We start from the raw sequence: 18,293 nt of genomic DNA, 5'->3' as shown, positions 1-18,293 counted from the left end.
GCCTCTCCAGTGATGCTCAATGTTGTTGGAACAGGAGTAGAGAAGGAAATTAGGTCATTGACTAAAAAAATAAGGGTCACTTATCTCTTAAGGAGGTAAGACAAGATGACCCATTGCCCATCGCCTTTTTATGCATTCGTCTCAGAAACTTTCACCTGTGATAGTGTCATTACCTTCCACAGTGAAATGAGAATTTATCTCTCCATTAACTCATTTCAAAGATGAAACCAGAAGTAGAAATAAGGTGATAATTTTCTCCTTTACAAAATGAGTTTCTAAAATATTTCAACATTTTCTCAATGCAGATCAATAAACTGAAAAAATTAAAGGAGAAAAAGAAATTTCACAGTAGTTACAGAACAGTGAATTTAGTATAACATATTAGAAATAACCATGGACTAAGAGACAGAAATTCTGGGCTTGATTCCTGGCTCTGCTACTTCCTATATGGACTAAAAAATGACAATGAATGTCCACAGGCTTTGCAGACTACATTGGCTCCTCCTGAGCTGCTGATAGGCGAGTAGAAATAGTCAGTGTTTGTTGTTGAATCTGAATGGGCCATTGCCTCCTCCAAATTCAGGTTGACAGCTTCATGATTTCATTCAGCAACCCACAAAACAAAGCCCAGATAGATGTGACTTTGACCCTAAGTGTGAGGTGTGTATGCTGATATATCAAAGGAGACTGAGAAGAAGTGATCAGATAAGTAGAGGACCAATGGAGCCGCATTACAGAATCCTAAAGTGGAGTGAAGAGGTGGTTGGTTTTGTCGTATGCTCCAAAAAGCTCAGGAAGGATGAAGACTAAGAAAGGGCTAATAGTTTCACTGGTAACTTTGAAGAAAGCAGTTTCGGTTAAACAATGAGGTAAAAGGCATATTGCAAAAAGATTTTGATGAGAGGGAGAGGAAAGTGGAGACATTAAATGAAGACAATTGTTTTCAAGGAGTTTGGATGAGAAAGGAAGCTAAGACATAGGACAGTAGCTTACAAGGCAACAGGGTCTAGGGCAGAATTTTAATGATGGGGGAGACTTGGGCATCTTCATAGGTATCAGGGAAGTTAATAGATAGGAAGAAACTGAAAATTGAAAAGAGTGGGATGATACTGGTGCAAATCTGCTGGAGAAGCCAGGAGGAGATGGGATCTAGGGTAAATATAGATGGATTGACTTTGATGCAGAGAAGGACCATCTCTGCATCAAAGATCAGTATAAAGGAGGAAATCTCCCTGGGCGAGGGAAAGGTGGCAATTTCAAAAGGTTGTGGGATGAGGAGGAAGGAAGAAAAAAGAGTCTGAGGCAAATACCTTTGTTTTTTCTCAGTGAAATATAAAATGAGGTCCTCTGCTGAGACACTGGGATGAGGGGATCTGGTGATTATCTTGAGAAGAGAAGGTTTGGAATAGCCACTGTGGTGAATGGAATAAAGAACCAGGCAGAACCAGGGGCAGAAGGATTATCTTCCTGCAGTGAGGACCCATTTGAGATAAGACCAACAAAGCAGCGCTGTCTTCATGACTGCAAAGAGAGTGCCATTCCACTTCCCTGTGACTTTCTAATTCAAACCCCATCTCCCTCCTACACCATGCCCCTATACTGTCTCCCTGTTTGAATGGGAAGTCCTTCGAGGAAGGGTCTAGCTGGGTTTTGCATAGGTACCCCTAGTACTTCAAACAGTGCTTCTTCGCACATTGTAAGCAGTTAACCAATGCTTATTCAACCATTTATGAATTTGTGGTGGACCAAGTCAGCAGTTTCATGATTTCCTCTTGCTCCTTTCATTTCCACTTGAAGAGGAGGCATATGGAGAGAATAAAAAAGGGATAACAATTCATCAAAGGCTTTAGCAAGACCTAAGTTGTGGCAGGATAAAGAAGGAAGTCATTCAGGACTAGAGAGGAGCTTAGGGCTCACTAAGGGACTGAGTTTGAGAAGGGAGGAGAATGTGTGCAGAGCAGGGCTGAAAAGACTGAAGAAGTCCTGAGGGATGGAGGACAGAGGCACCCAGTAGGACACAGAAAGGGTTTCTGGGATAGAGTTACCAGCATATTTAAGATTAAGACCCCATTGCATATGTCTTTACAAAGCTTTGTTCTGTCATGTGCTTTAGAGGGCTTTTCTAATCCATTAGGCAGAGAAAGTGATTCAGGGAAACAGAAACAGCAGTTTCTTCTTCACCCCCTCATCCTCTTATTCTACACCGCATATTGTGTCTCTGAAAGGGCCCTTTTTTGTTTGTGTGAGTATCTCAAAGGAAGTTCAAGGACACAGGTCTTTCAACAAGAAAACTAAATATAAAAGGAGAAAAATTTCCTCCTTATATCAACAAGGATGCTATGCCAATTAATTGAGTTGTTACTGCTATCTAGTGTTACATTTGCTAAGTGTTTTTAAATCATTTTAATTGGTACGTTTCCTCCACATCCACCATATGTCTCACTATGTCAAGGAAATAGCCTTGGGTTTTCAAAGGCTAGCTTAACGGCATATTTGGAAAGGCTTTGAGCATGGGCTTCAATGATGAACTCTATATCTTTGCCCAAGTACCATTCTGGTTAGATTATTATCATTATTATTATTATTACATCCCACATTTCTACAGCATTTTCAAGTTTAAATAGTGATTTCCAAATATTATTTTTTCTTATTTTAGGCAACTAAGTGGCACCATAGATAGAACTCTGGTCCTGGAGTTAGGATGATATGAGTTCAAATCTAGCCCAAGACACTTAAAAGTTGTGTGATCTTGGGCAAGCCACTTAACTTCTATTTGCCTTAATTTCCTCCTTTATAAAATGGGAGTAATAATAACACCTACCAGGACAGCTAGGTGGCACAGTGGATAAAGCACCAGCCCTGGATTCAGGAGGACCTGAGTTCAAATCAAGTCTCAGATACTTGACACTAACTGTGTGACCCTGGGCAAGTCACTTAATCCTTATTGCCCTGCAAAATAATAATAATAATAATAATCACACCTACCTCCCAGAGTTGTTTTGAGGATCAAAGAAAATAAAAATTGTAAGGAACTTTTTGCATTTAGCACAGTACCCGGCATATAATAGGCCCTATATAAATACTAGTTGTTATTATTAATATTATTGTTGCTATTATCTTCACAATGACCATGGAGGGTAATCTTTTATGATCCCCATTTTACAATTGAGGAAACTGAAATAAACAGGTCAGGTGAGATGTCCTCTTGATGCAGATGAATTTTGCACATTTATATAGAAAAGGTGGCTTGTTATGGTAGGAAGAGAACCAGAGTAGGCCTCGGGAGTTATAGTCTACTCCCGACTCCAGCAGTGACTGACTTTGTGATCTTGTTCATATCATGTGATCTCTTTATACGCTCATTTTGCCATCAGTAAGACCAAGATGATATAATTTTCTTTGAAGTTGTAAGAATCAACCTGACAGTAGGTACAAACTTGATTGAGAAAGTATAAAGTGCTGCACCAATATGCTAGATAATTATTAGCTTTTGGCCCATAATTTTTAGTTAAATGGGCTCCTCATAATTCTGAGCCCTTCCTAAGCAGCAGAATATAGAGCAAGCAGTTTTCAAAGGAACATTTTTGCATATTAATATCAATGAATTAAAATGAGTTAAAAGCACTATGGAAATGTAGTATTAAATAGCAGTCATGGCTAAATGAATGGGCTGGATTCATGTTACTATAGAGAAAACATTTTCCCCCTCCATATTTAGTCCTTCCCCTGAAAGCCCTAGGTCCTTTAATTTCTCTTGAGAGGTTTGCACATAAATAAGGGGCCCTTTTGGAGACACATGATGAGAAAGTTAAACACAAAGGTTTGTTGAACCACCTTCTCTGCCTAATGGATCAGTCATTTTTGTTGTTGTCTCAGTAATTTTTCAGTCGTGTCTGACTTGGTGACCCCATTTGGGGTTTTCTTGATTGATACTGAAGTGGTTTGCCATTTTCTTCTCCAGCTCATTTTACAAACAGGGAAACTGAGACAAACAGGATTAAGTGACTTACCCAGGGTCACACAGCTAGTAAATGCATGAGGCCAGATGGGAACTGAGGAAGAGTCATCTTCCTGACTCCAGACCCAGCACTCCATCCACTGAACCATCCAGCTGCCCTTAACACATTCATACTCAAGCCACCGAATCCAGGGAGTTATTCTCAATCATGTATTTTGTTTTATCATGATTCCTTTGAGGGGCCGTGTGATGTAGGAGAAAGAGCACTAGATTTGGCCTCATAAGCCCTGGGTTCAAATTCATGCTCTACAACTTCCTGCCTGTGTGACTTTTGGGTAACTTGTGTACCCTCTTTGAGTTTCCATCTTATAACTCACGTGTTTCAACTAGAGGTCCTCTAAGACCCCTTTCCAGGTCTAAATCAATGATCTTATGTTCCTGTAACCCAAAAAAAGCATTTTAATAGAGGGTGTTTTTTAAAATATTTTAACTGGATTCTAAAAGTCAGCTGCAAAAGTACAGAATCAAGGGGACGTGGCTCACACACATTTCATTTGAAAATACCTGAGGGTTTAGTGGACTGCAAGTTCAGTACATCAAAACTGTGATGCAGTTGTTAACAGGACCTTAGGTTGGTTACCTTTTGTATTTGGTTTGGTCTGGCCTCTTGGCTTAGACTTGTGATTTGACTGGCATTTCCAGTGAGCAATTTGACTCGAACCCAGGTCCTCCTAACTTGAAAGCTGGTTTCCTATTTGTCTGCCTATAGACCACATTTATGGCATCAAGAATAAGGAAGATCACTGTGGTACTGTACTCTGGCTTGGTCAGACAATATCCATAGTATTATAGCCAATCCTGAAAAAACACGTTAGGGGGAACATGGATAAACCAGAGAAGTTCTAGAAGCAGATAAACAAGATGGGGAGAAGAATGGAAACCTTGCCATATGAGAATCAAGAGGGGGAGCTGAGAATGTTCAGCCTAGAAGGGGGAAAAAAAGGACTTCCAGGACAGCTCTCTTCAGGTACTTATGGGCACAGCGTATGGAAGTGTGATTAAATGTGTTCTGCTTGGCCTCAGAGCGGGGCTGTAGAAATCGCAGAAGCAGATTTGGGCTTATTTTAAGGAAAACTTCCTAACAATCACAGAAGGGACACCCTTGTAAAGTGCATTTCACAACTTTAAAGCACCGTATTGTACAAATGTCATCTCTCCATCTATCCAAATTTTATTCTTCCTTCAAGTCCCAGTTCAAATCCCACTGAACTCTCTGACTACTCCAGGCCACACTGATCTCCTACCTTCTTGCTCTCCTTTCATACTTAAAGGCAGGGCCATTTTGCCTTTCCAGATTCCCTGCACTGAGCAGTTTGCCTGATTTATCCCTCCCAGGATAAGCCGATTGTTTCTTTTTTTTTGGTGAGGCAATTGGGGTTAAGTGACTTGCCTAGGGTCACACAGCTAGTAAGTGTTAAGTGTCTGAGGCTGGATTTGAACTCAGGTCCTCCTGACTCCAGGGCTGGTGCTCTATCCATTGAGCCACCTAGCTGCCCCCAAGTTGATCGCTTCTAATCTTAACCACCGTGCTACTAACTCAAGCCTTGGATACCTGCCCCCCAATTGGAGTTTTGGAAGACAGAGGACCAAAATCCTCCCAGTGCTTTCTTTAATAGAGGGCAGAAACTGGACTTCCGCTCTAGCTCACTCCGCCTTATATCTTCTGCTCTCTCTGCTGTTAACTCCACTGAACAAGATGTCCCCATGCCAAGAACCCCCCTGCTATCCCCTACCCCTTCTTTCCTGACTCCTTTTGTGTGTTGTCTCCCCTTTAGATTGTAAGTTCCTTGAGGACAGGAACTGTCTTTTTTATTATTAATCGTATCCCCAGTGCCTGGCACATAGTAGGTGCTTAATAAATATTTATTGGATTATATTGGACTGGGCTATAATACCTGTCTGAACTTTCCCAATCTGTTCATTCTTCTGTAGCCCTTTCTTGCCCTTGACCTTTCTGAGCCAACCGATGTCCTGAGATGAAAAAATAAAATACAAAAAAACAAACAAACAAAACCCTCTCACAGGGTTCAAGTGCTTATGTCCTTGGGAGGAAAGCATTCATTTTGGCCACTTTTATATTGGGTTGCTAATAGATATCAAAGGAAGACAGAGAAAGGCAGAGACATTGGCAAGTAATGGACTGCTTAGTCCTGGGTTATTTAACTCTGTCTTGGTCTCTTTCTCTGAATTAATTTCACACTTCTTTAGCCAGGTAGCTCATTATCAGGGATAATCATAGGTAGACTATTATTAATTGTCACTTTTGCTCCCACTGTTCCATTCTAGGAGAGGGTAACCCCAAATCCTTCTCTTTAAATCTAAATCTTGGCCATACTTCAAAGCTCAACTTAAATCCAATCTTCTCCATGAAACCGTCCCCAGCTAACTCATTTCTCTCTCCTCTGAATTCATAGCTGGAAAAAAAAGTCTACACAATTCATTTAACACCTAATCATATCATTTCTTGTGACATTTCTCATTCAATTGGTTTTTATTTAACTTTTTATGTGTGTGTGTGGGGGGGATCATCCATTGTCCCTTGCAGCCAACGACAAAGATCATCTATGATATTTGTTGGCATTTTGTATAGCATCTAGTGCTGGTTCACAGCAGGAGCTTAGCGAATGTTGGTCTAATGAGCAGTGTTTGTGAAATTAAAACATGCAGCTCTCTATGCTTGTCATTAATATCATGATTCCTTTCCTTTTGAGTATGCATATTTGGGATAGTAGGCAGAATAACTAACACTAGAAATTGAGGCTGGAGGAAGAACAAGAAATCGACCTAGAAACTGTTGTTAGTTGTTAGGAGGATGATTTCCCCCCAGATGTTCATTCTTTACATTACTTTTGCTAGATTTGTAGAAACTTTCTCTTTTCTTGTCTGTGCACATGTTATATTGCACACCCTGCTCCAATATAGTATATAATGTGACCTCCTTGAGGGCAGAGACTGTCTCAGTTCTGTCTATGTCCTCCGTGCCTGGCACAGTTGAGATGTATTCAATGTTTGATGAATTTAATGGTATAGGTTATAATCACATAGTCAGCCATTCCTTTCAAAAGTGAAAAGTCTTTTATGAACATTTTCTCAGCCTTGCATTTTTAAAACTGCTTTTTCATCACTGTATACTAACTTATCACAGACAGACACACATATAGAATGCCCTAGTCATAATTAGGTAAATATTCATAAGCTGTTATTTAGAAATCTACTTGCAAATACAGGTAGGGTATCAATCAATTAACAGGAATTTATTAAACACCTATCAAATACCAGGCACTGTGCTAGGGGGAGGGGCAGGAGAGGGATATGAAGATGATACAAAACCCATTTTGACTAACGTATCAACTATAAGTGATGGACAAGAGTAATGTAAGACAGGAAAAGTAGCAAAATAGCACATTATTGTTGTTCAGTCATTTTTAGTCATGTCCAACACTCTGTGACCCTCTTTGGCGTTCTCTTTGCAAAGATTGGAGAGGTTTGCCATTTCCTTCTCCAGCTTATTTTGCAAATGAGGAAACTGAGGCAAAGAAGGGTAAGTGACTTGCCAAGAGTCACACAGCTACAAAGTATCTAAGGGTGGATTTGAACTCTGGAAGATGAGTCTTCCTGGCTTCAGACCTGGCACTTTATCCACTGAGCCTCCTAGCTGTCAGGTTATAAGGGGTTTTAAATGTCAGGTTGTTTTGGAACTTTACACAGTAAGCAATGTGGAATCTTTAAAGGGTTTTGAACAGAGAAGGAATAGGATCAAATCTGTGTCTCCAGAAGATCCATCTTGTAATGGTATGAAAGATTAACTGGAGTGGGGAGACAATGAAGGCAGGAAGACCTACTAGAAGGCAATTGCAATAGTCCCAGCAGGTGCTAATGAAGATCTATATTCGTGGGATGGCAGTAAGAATAGAGAGGAGAGACTAAGATGTTGGGGAATTTGAATTGGCAGAAAATGGGAACTAATTGGATAGGAGAGATGTATGGGAAACAAGAGTCAAAGATTACCAAGGTTTTGAACATGAGAGAGATGGGGTAAGTGATTGGTACCACTAAGAGAAATAGTGAAACTGGAATAGGAAGCTGATTTCAGATGGAAAAACTAGATTTTAGACATACTTGATCTGAGGGATGAGTGGAACATCCATGGAGATGGAGATGTCCTTTTTGAAAATGATTATTTCATTTTTAATTTATAAAAGCATTTCCCTAACATAGTATATTGTGTATTTTTAAAAAGATGATTGCACCTAAAACTGCATATCTACTATGCACAACTTGGTGTTCCTTTTAAATATGTAATAAAGTCACCACATAAATTTCTTTTTTTTTCTTCTTTCCCCCCATATCTAGCCATCCTGGAGATGGCCACCATCATACATAAATATGTGTGTATATGTATGGATGTTTGTATGTATATAAAACCATTCTATACATACTTTTATTTATCAGTTCTTTCTCTGGATGAAGATAGTGTCTTCCTCCATATGTCCTTTGTGGTTAATGTGGGTACTGATCTGGAGCTAGAGAGAGGGATCACACCTGGAAATATAGATTTCTGTTAAGGTGATAGTTGAAATTATGTGAGTGAATAAGATTTCCTAGGAAGACAACATAAAGCAAGAAGAGAGCCAAGAACAAAATCTTGGGAAACAACTTTGATAACCTTGTGACCTCAAGGAAATTATATAATCTCTCTGAATCTCATTTTCCTAATCCAAGAAATGGAAAATCTAACACTTGTACTACCTATCCCATAGGACTGTTGGAAAGAAAGTCCATTCTAAATCATAAAGCACCATTTAAATATTAGCAAAATTATTATGCTCTTTTGTGTTATTTCATAACTTACCTCTCCAAAACAGATAATAAGGCAATCATAACCACCATACTTCTCAGGGCTGAAAGCAGTTGGCCTAAGGCAGATAATAGGCTTTCATCAAAATCTTGATGAGTAACATTAAATGAAATAGCCTGGCCAGAGAAGAGGAGGTGCTGGGCTGTTGACACACTCTCTGTGAATCAGATGAGCCAGCATTTTCCCATTCTGAGTCCTGTCTGGACGACTCCAGATCAGACTGACTTTGAGGGCATGCTGAGCCCTCCTGAGTCTGTAAGCCTAAGTGTCTGGCTACTCAGCTTCCATTTCTGCTGACTAAAGTCATAAATATTGATCTAAGCATCTCCTAGTGAGAGCTACTGCTGCTTCTGCTCACACGACAAGACCAGAAGGGAGAAAGTCACAAACATGCCTAGAGTACATCATCAGCATGTTATTAGACGTTACTGCATGGAAGCAGCACATTTTCTAGGAGGTGTCATTAATTTCTATTTCAACACAATGGAAACATGAAACTTGCCCTTTACAATGGCCAGGACAAAGTACAAGTATTGCTAAGCTGGAAACCCAGTCAGTGCCCAAGATGACTTCCCTTCAGATTAATTATGGATGGTATACCATCTCCGAATTACATTAGGACGGAAATGTGTCACCACTTTTGGATCAATGTGAGTATAGGAGTTTCAGCTGAAGCCTCTTAAAAGAAATGAGTGCAGGTTTGAAGGAAATTCCAGCTTCTTTTTGGCTAAGTTGGGGAGTCTATTTGTATTTATCCTGTTCATTTGAATCATTTAGGAAACCACAGATCTGCCAAGACTTTGGCCTCAAATAAATTTATAGTTTAGGAGAATCATTTAAACTTTCTACTTCAGTTTCAAATCACTTTCTTCACAAAGTGGCAGAGCAAAGTAGACGGAAGTTAACTTCAAGAAGGAAATGAAGTGATAGTAGAGTTTTAAGGTTGGATTGTTGTGGCCTTTCCTTGCATCTCCAGACCTTAGCTCAGTGCCTGGCACTTGGTAGGCATTTAATAAATGCTTATTGACTATCTAGTATTTAAATGATCTAAAGTGGTTTTAAAAGAGTAGAAATTGGGGGAAGCTAGGTGGCACAGTGGATAAAGCACTAGCCCTGGATTCAGGAGGACTTGAGTTCAAATCCAGTCTCAGACACTTGACACTTATTAGCTGTGTGACTCTGGGCAAGTCACTTAACCCTCATGGCCCCACAAAAAAAAAAAGAGTAGAAGTTGAAAAAATATGCAGTTACACAAAAAAGAACACACTATTTATTGGTGGGAAAATGTACACATATATTTTTTTCTCTCAACTGAAGCAGATAGGAAATTTTATACATACACACACATATACATATAAAATCCAAAGTAGTTTGAGGGAAGAGGAGGGGCACTAGCAGCTAGGGTAATTGGGAAAGACTTTGTGTAGGAGGTCAAGCTGAGTGGAGTCTGGAAAGAAACAAAAGATTCAAAAAGGTTGAGATGAGAAAGGAGTGCATCTTAGGCATGGGGAACAGCCAGTACAAAGGGTTCAGAGACAGGAGATGGATTGTCATGTGTGAGGAAGAGTAAAGACATGGAGTTGTTGATAATGTGAGGTTTGGCTTCTTTTGTTTTTTAATAAAAAAATGGATGATCTCTACTAGCTGTGTGACCCTGGGCAAGTCACTTAATCCTCATTGCCCCACAAAAAAAAATAAATAAATGGATGATCTCAGGCACACAAATTTGATCATCAACACAACTGCTACTGAAAATGCAGCAATCTTCTTGTCCTCCTTAAAATTGAGGACTGCCTAATAGTATGGGTTTTTAATTGGAGAATCATCCTGGTCAACCCCACCCTTCCTCTTGAGATAGCAAATACATTTTGAAAAACTAGGCCCTGATTGTAGATAGAGTGGAGGCTTTAATCCATAGCAATAAAACACAATTTGCAAACTCATGGATGGCCATCTACCATTCAAATAAGCTAATTATTTGTTTGATTACTATATGGTGCATAGACAATAAACTATAAATGAATACTGTTCATAACTGAAATATGGGGGATTTTACAACTTTTATGGTGCATAGAAGGAAGCCAAACAAGGAAAATTGTCAGGTAAAAAAAAAAAAAAAACCCATAGCAAGGCACAAACATTACAAGTTGAGACAGGGCTTCTGAAATTTTAGATACAAAATGAAGCATGATGCATTCTATTTGCTAACTGTTCCTTTATATTTGGTCTTAAGGAAAAGATAAAGGATCTTCTGGAGCTTTTATATACCACATAAGTAGATGTGAGGCAATAAATGAATTACTTTACCATTTTCACCATCAATTATGTTGCATTTTATTTAGAAAAGGGCAATTGTTATTTGTAAAAAAATGCAAAATGATTGCAGATCATCACATGGTTAATTGTTTAACTGTGTGTTGACTGATTAACTGAATTTTTCACTTTTCAACCAATCGTGATATAGACAAGGTCTTTTTTTTCTAGAATTTGACTTTTTCGTTTTGTTGGATGAAATAGCATCCAAATGAAATCTTGTTTTCTCTCGATTCCTTATGTAAAAGCTATAAAAATACACCATCATCTTAACCATAAATCTAAAAAAGTAATAAACATATTTTTCATTATTTTGTCTCCTTTGCAGTATTGATTCATTACTTAACGTAATAGAAATTAATGCAAGCCCAGCAAACCAAAAGCTCCCGTCTATTAAAAAAAAAGCCTTTTCTTTTATGCAGTCAAATTGAGATGGCGAAAACCCACATGAAATTAAATTACTTATTATTTTAAATGAAGTCTAGACTCTGCATGCTAAATGTCCCTAAATTTAGTTATCTATTTCCTTGGGGAAGCTAAGGTGACTGAAGAGAAAAGAAAAAAAATACATCCTTTCTAATTTTTCTCTCGTAACTTTTTCAAAAGCAGGTTAGTATTTTGTTTAACATTGTGTTTTTATTTTGCAATATCACTGATTTCATGTCATTAATTTTCTTTTCTAAGAAACTATAACAAAATATTAGACTTAATTAGAATTAGATTTAGTTCATTCCCATTCTATATTGAAATCAAATTAAAAGTGCAATTCATCACAGAATTTCAAGGTTGGAAGGGACCTTGCTGGCCATGAAGTTCAACCTATAGCATGGAAAGAAAAGCACTACAACATTCCTCACAAAGGGTCAATCAACCTTTGCCTGATGCCCTCCAGTGGGAAGGAACCGACTTCGTTGAGGCAATGCATTACCCCCTTGGATAGCTCTAATTGTTAGCAAGTGTCTCCTTACTTCAAGAATCAATTTACCTTTTTGGATACTAAGATCATAACAGTTGGAAGGGACATTAGAGGTAATTTGGTTTAATACCTACGTTTTACAGATGAAGAAACTGAGGTCCAGAGAAGTTGTGACTTTTTCAAGATCACACAAAGTTTATTGGTAGTTTTGAACTCAAATTCCATAACTCCTGATTAGTATTCTTTCCACTGTACCAAACTGACTCCCAAACATTGCTCTTACTCCTTGGGGCCAAACAGAACAAGTTTAGTCTTTCTTCATGAGAGCCTTAAAAATACTTGAAGATGCTTACCATGCCCTTCCCAAATCTCTTCTCCCTTCAATAATTCCAGTTCCTTCAACCAATTTTTTTGTTTGTTTTGGTTTTTGGTTTTTTTGTGGGGCAATGGGGGTTAAGTGACTTGCCCAAGGTCACACAGCTAGTAAGTGTCAAGGGTCTGAGGCCGGATTTGAACTCAGGTCCTCCTAAATCCCGGACCTGTGCTTTATCCACTGCACCACCTTGCTGCCCCCTCAATCAATTTTCATAATGCATACACTCATCTTGATTGCCCTCTTCTGCCAATCCTACTACTCTTCATCACTGGCCTTTCTAATTATGGTGTCTAAAACTTTACACAATGTTCCAAATGTGGTCCAACAGGAAAGAATACAGTGAACCTATCCCTTCCTTATTTGTAGATATTGAGCCACTCATGATGCAGCCCAAAATGGAATTAACTTTTTGGATTTCCATTTTGCACTGTTTGTACCTATTGAGTTTGTAGTCCATTAGAACTTCTAAATCTCTTATTTTGCCACCCAAACTGCTGTCTAACCATATATATATATATATGGTTATATATATATATATATATATATAGAGAGAGAGAGAGAGAGAGAGAGAGAGAGAGAGAGAGAGATTCCTTGAATTCTCATGTAAGGCTTTACATTTATCTCTATTAAATTTCAAGTCACTAGATTCTAACTCTCTTATCTAAGGTGTAAATTGTTGCTCCCTACTCAATGTCATCTGAAAATTTGGTGATTGTGCCTTTCTTGACCTTTATCTAAGTCAGGTGATACAATGTTTTTTCAATTTTTTTTTTGCAGGGCAGTGAGGGTTAAGTGACTTGCCCAGGGTCACACAGCTAGTGTCAAGTATCTAAGACTGGATTTGAACTCAGGTCCTCCTGAATCCAAGGCCAGTGCTTTATCCACTGCACCATCTAGCTGTCCCAATACAATGTTAAATAGAACAAAGTCAATCACAGGTCTCCAGGACACTCCACCAGACACCTCTTTAAAAGTTAACACAACCATTAAGTGGTTCCTGATGGAGTTTTGCTAGTCAACTGATTTAAAATCCATAATTTGTTTAATCATCGAATCTATTTCTTTCAGCCTTTTCCACAAGAACAGGATAAAATTCTTTACAAATCTTTGCTAAAACCTGAGTGAACTGAATCTGTAACATTCTCCAGATTTATCCATTTACTTACCCTAGCAAAAGCAGAAAGAAAATTAGTCTGATATGGACTGTTCTTGATGAAATCATTTGGTGATCATCCCTTCCTTGTCAAGATGTTCATTAACTCTCACTTCAATAATTCACTTGGAATTTTGCTAGAAACCAAAATCAAGTTCACTGACCTCTAACCTCCAGACTCCATTCTCCTTTACTCTTTTGAAAATCAAAACAAAATGTCCTTCTTTGGTCATCTGGTACATCCCACATTCTCCATGGTCTTTTACCTCTCAATGACAATAACTCAGCAATCACATCTACCATTTTCTTTAGTCTCAGAGGAAATAGTTCATCTAATTTATTAAGGGAAGCTAGATGTTCCCTTACTATTTCCTTACTAATCTTGAGTACCTATTCCTTATTAGCTTTTTTTGGCTCTGTCATTTCTTATGAGAGCTAGAGTTGGAGTCATAAAGACCTGATACATATTGGTTGTGTGATCTTGGGCAAATGACTTGACCCCTCAGTGCCCCAAGCAACTCTAGAAGACTATGCATTATATATGTTGCCATTCTGCCTTAGTGTAAGGAGTTTCCTCACTTCACCAGTGAAATCACAAGTCCAGACCAAATGATACTGACCCTTTCCCAGTCTAGAAATCATTCTTATTGGCAGAGAAAAAAGAAGCAAAACACACATTGAGCACCTTTGCCTTTTTCTGCTGAGAGAATTCACATGTGAAATTTACATAACTAATTTCATCTATTGATTGAATTATTATACTCATGAATTAATTGTGTCAAAGAATTTTAGGGCAATTAATTGATGTAGGCCTATGATTTTCATCTATGTAGGGAATTCCTAGTGTGAAATGAAGATCAGCAACATCTCTTTAATTTGTGGTCTTAGAGACTTGTCTAGAGCACTGAGTGGTTACATGACTTGCCCAGGGTCACACAGCTAGTATACATCAAAAGAAGGATTTGACTTAGAGTATTCCTGACATCACATCAGTTATTCAGTCCATTTTATAGATTTAAAACATTCAACTAAGAGGATACACAATGTATCAGAAGAAACACAGCCAGTGAGTGGAATGCTGCCACAAGGAAAAAACAGTTACTCAAGCAGTCCTTGGCTTAGCCATGTGAGCACCTTTGACAAGTGTGATTATTTGTTCTTCATGAAATTGAGCTTCTTATAGATTTTTTTTTATTATAGCTATCATCCATGGAAAATCTTTTATATACATATATATATGCATATATGTGTGTTTATATATGTATTTCATATATATAATACGTGTATATATGATGCATATAACATACACACATGTGTGTATATATATAATTCATATATATATATATATATATATATATATGAATCCTATGATAGGACCTGGAATCAGGAAAATCTAAGTTCAAATTCTGCCTCAGGTACTTAAAAGATGTGAGATTCTAGGCAAGTCACAATCTTTCAGCCTCAGTTTTTTCATCTACAAAATGGGCATCAATTAAGAGCATTTATCTTACAGGCTAGTTGTGAGGATCAGATGAAATAATGTTTATAAAGCACTTAGTATACCTTAAATCTACTCATGGCTATGCTAAAACTCTAAAGAGAATCAAGGAAATTGCCTTACCGACCAAATCATGTCTCTGCAGTAAATGTATCCATGGACAAAAGCTTTCCTCACAGGTGAACTTCCTCAAGCCCTCAGAGCTGGTTTACTCTTGCTGTTATTCAGTAGGTCATTTGTGTCTGACTCTTTGTGACCCTGTGGGCCATAGTATGCCATGGCCTTCTCTCCTCTGCTTTTTTTCCATTTTGTCCTGATTCATGTTCATTGTTTCCAAGATGCTAACCATCCATCTGGCATCAGACACTTACTGGCTGTGCAACACTAGGCAAGTCATTTGACCCTGTTTGCCTCAGTTTCCTCAACTGTAAAATGAGCAGTAGATGGAAATTGCAAACACTCTAGTATCTTTGCCAAGAAAAGCCCAAATGAAGTTACAAAGAGTTGGAAACCACTGAACCAACTGAACAACAACAGCAACAAAATTATATATCAGCCATTGCCATTGCCTCCAGTTGCTGGTGGGATCTCTGATGGCTTTGATTAATCTTCTAAACTCACATGGTCAGCTAGGCACGCCCTTCTTTGGATACTCATTCACCTAAGATCAGGAAAGAATAAATACAAAAGAAATAGAGAAGCCATGTTCTCAAGATATATAGAGATATAGATAAATGGTGTATGGATGGATGGATGGATGGATGGATGGATGGATGGATGGATGGATGGATGGATGGATAGATAGATAGATAGATAGATAGATAGATAGATAGATAGATAGATAGATAGATAGATAGATAGATCTGCTGGATGGTAGATAGGTAGCTACCTTGGAACAATTATTTATTGGCAGCCACCCTCATCTGACATTTCTTAGTAATCCTTGTTTCACTCTCTACAGGAAGGAAAAGATACCAAGTAATCATAGAGTTGTATGTGAATGTGAATGTGTATGTGAATACATTTTTATAGCCCAATGGTTTCTAAGCCACCAATTCTTTCAGTTTCTCAACCAAATATAAAACTTTTCTTCATCATACAATATTTATTTCTCACCTTGGTTTGCTAACTGGAAACAAGCTTCCAAAGTTGAACATTTTGGATTAGAAGAAGATAGGAAATACCTGATCCTATAATACACACAGAAGACAAATCTGAGCATGTCCTGAGGATGGGCCCTTATTCTCCAGAATTCCCATGATACCTATGAACATAACATTCACAAATAAGAAAATGCAAGTAGTAAATACATATATGTTTAAATGTCCAACCTCAGCAATGATTTTAAATATACAAATTAAAATATTTCTGAGGTATCACCTCACACCCATTAAACCAGTAAAAAATTCAATATAAATTAAAAAGATAAAACTAATTTTGGCAATACTGTAGTCAAACAGATATCCTTTTCAATAGAGAGGGATATGACTGGTGGACATACAATTTAATTGAGTCTTTCTGGAAAACAATCTGACCATATATAAGAGAAATAAAATTGGTCAGACCCACTGATTCCCATGATTGGGGCTATATCCCAAGGCAATAATTAAAAGGGGAAAAATGATTTGTACAGAGATATTGATGGTGATGTAATTTATAACAATAAAAAAAACTAGAAATCATCTGTATGCCTAGTGGTTGGAAAATTATCCATAAAGGTAGCAGAGACAGCTGCCCAATAAAGCATGATGAATGTGGAGAGAGAGGAAGACGTAAAAGTCAATGTAAAGTATTACAAAGTGAAAAGAATAGAACTTGGAGGGTTGTGCTCACTACACCTATCCAAAAAAAAAAACTACATGTAAGATCATAAATATGAGTAGATATATTGTCATTTCTAAATGGTCATTGATGTCTTTATAATTAAATCATTCAGCAATAATCCTGCAAATTGAATAAAAGGTGACCTGGGAATTAGTATGACCTTAATTCAAGTCTCTCACAAGTTGGTGCCATAATAACTGTAACCCTGGGCAAGCTATTAAATTCCCCAGGCTTCGTTTTCCTCAACTGTAAAATGAGGGGGGTCAGACTGGATGACCTTTTAGGCCCCTCCCAGTTCTAGATCTATGAGACCATAAGACTTAACCTCTCAGTATCCTCAGACAATTCCCTAAGACATTCTGTCATTTTTCAGTCGTGTTCAACTCTTTTTGACCCCATTTGGGATTTTCTTAGCAGAGATACTGGAGTGGTTTGTCATTTCCTTCTCCAGGTCATTTTTACAGATGAGGGAACTGAGGCAAACAGGGTTAAGTGACTTGCCCAGCATCACACAGGTAGTAGGTGTCTGAAGTCAGTTTTGAACTCAGGTCCTCTTGACTCTAGTGCCAGAACTCTGTCCACTGCACCATCTAGTAGCCCCTCCCCTAAGACTAGAAGTCACAAAATAATTACTGATATGAAATGGTAAACACAGTTCCCTAGTTAGGAACTGCTTATATGAATGAAATCACAGATCTAGACAAGAAAAAACAAAACTACAAGGGTGCCAAGGTTAGAAGGGTAAAACAAAAACAGCATCTGGCCCTCAAGGAACTTTCATTCTACTAGGAGAATATAATATTTAAACAGCTAAACAAGTACAATATAATTTGACGAAGGAGAAAGAAGTAGCAACTAGGGGGACAATCAAGAAAGGCTTCTCTTATGAGGTGACCTCTGAACCAAATATTGAAAGGAAGCTATGGGTTCCAAGAGGTAGAGATCAGGAAGTATACAGTCCAGCATGTGGAGAGGCATAAATGTTGGATATTTTTTTTTCATTGCCAATTCAATTTACATAAATAGTTAGTAGAAGAGGATTTTTGCGTTACGAAATGAGCAAGCTTCAATTTTCCAGAAAAATTCAGTTATATAGAGCCTTCATCTCCTAGAGGTATAGAAACCAGAGGCTGTTCTGAAGTTCCTCATATCACCCCCACAGATCATCCCATGTAATCTCTTGCCGTAAATTACTTTGTAAAAAAAAAATTGATGTTTAATTTTCTGCACACATATTGTTTTCCCCTCATAGGACCAAACTCCATGAGAGTTGGGGAAATTCGAGTATTTTTTGTCTTTGTCATCTCTAGCATATAGCACAGTGCCTAATGTAAAAT

General features: G+C 38.1%; 1 protein-coding gene across 1 annotated transcript in view; it reads left to right on the top strand.

Annotated features, from left to right (window-relative positions):
- The window catches only part of CNTNAP2 (contactin associated protein 2), a 2,668,322-nt gene that overhangs the window by 2,562,098 nt on the left and 87,931 nt on the right, over nt 1–18,293 (top strand). The window lies entirely within an intron of this gene.

Source organism: Dromiciops gliroides, chromosome 5 (genome assembly GCF_019393635.1).
Source record: "Dromiciops gliroides isolate mDroGli1 chromosome 5, mDroGli1.pri, whole genome shotgun sequence".
Taxonomy (NCBI): Eukaryota; Metazoa; Chordata; class Mammalia; order Microbiotheria; family Microbiotheriidae; genus Dromiciops; species Dromiciops gliroides.
Note: the sequence above shows the minus strand (reverse complement) of the source record. Positions and strands in the feature narration are given on the sequence as shown.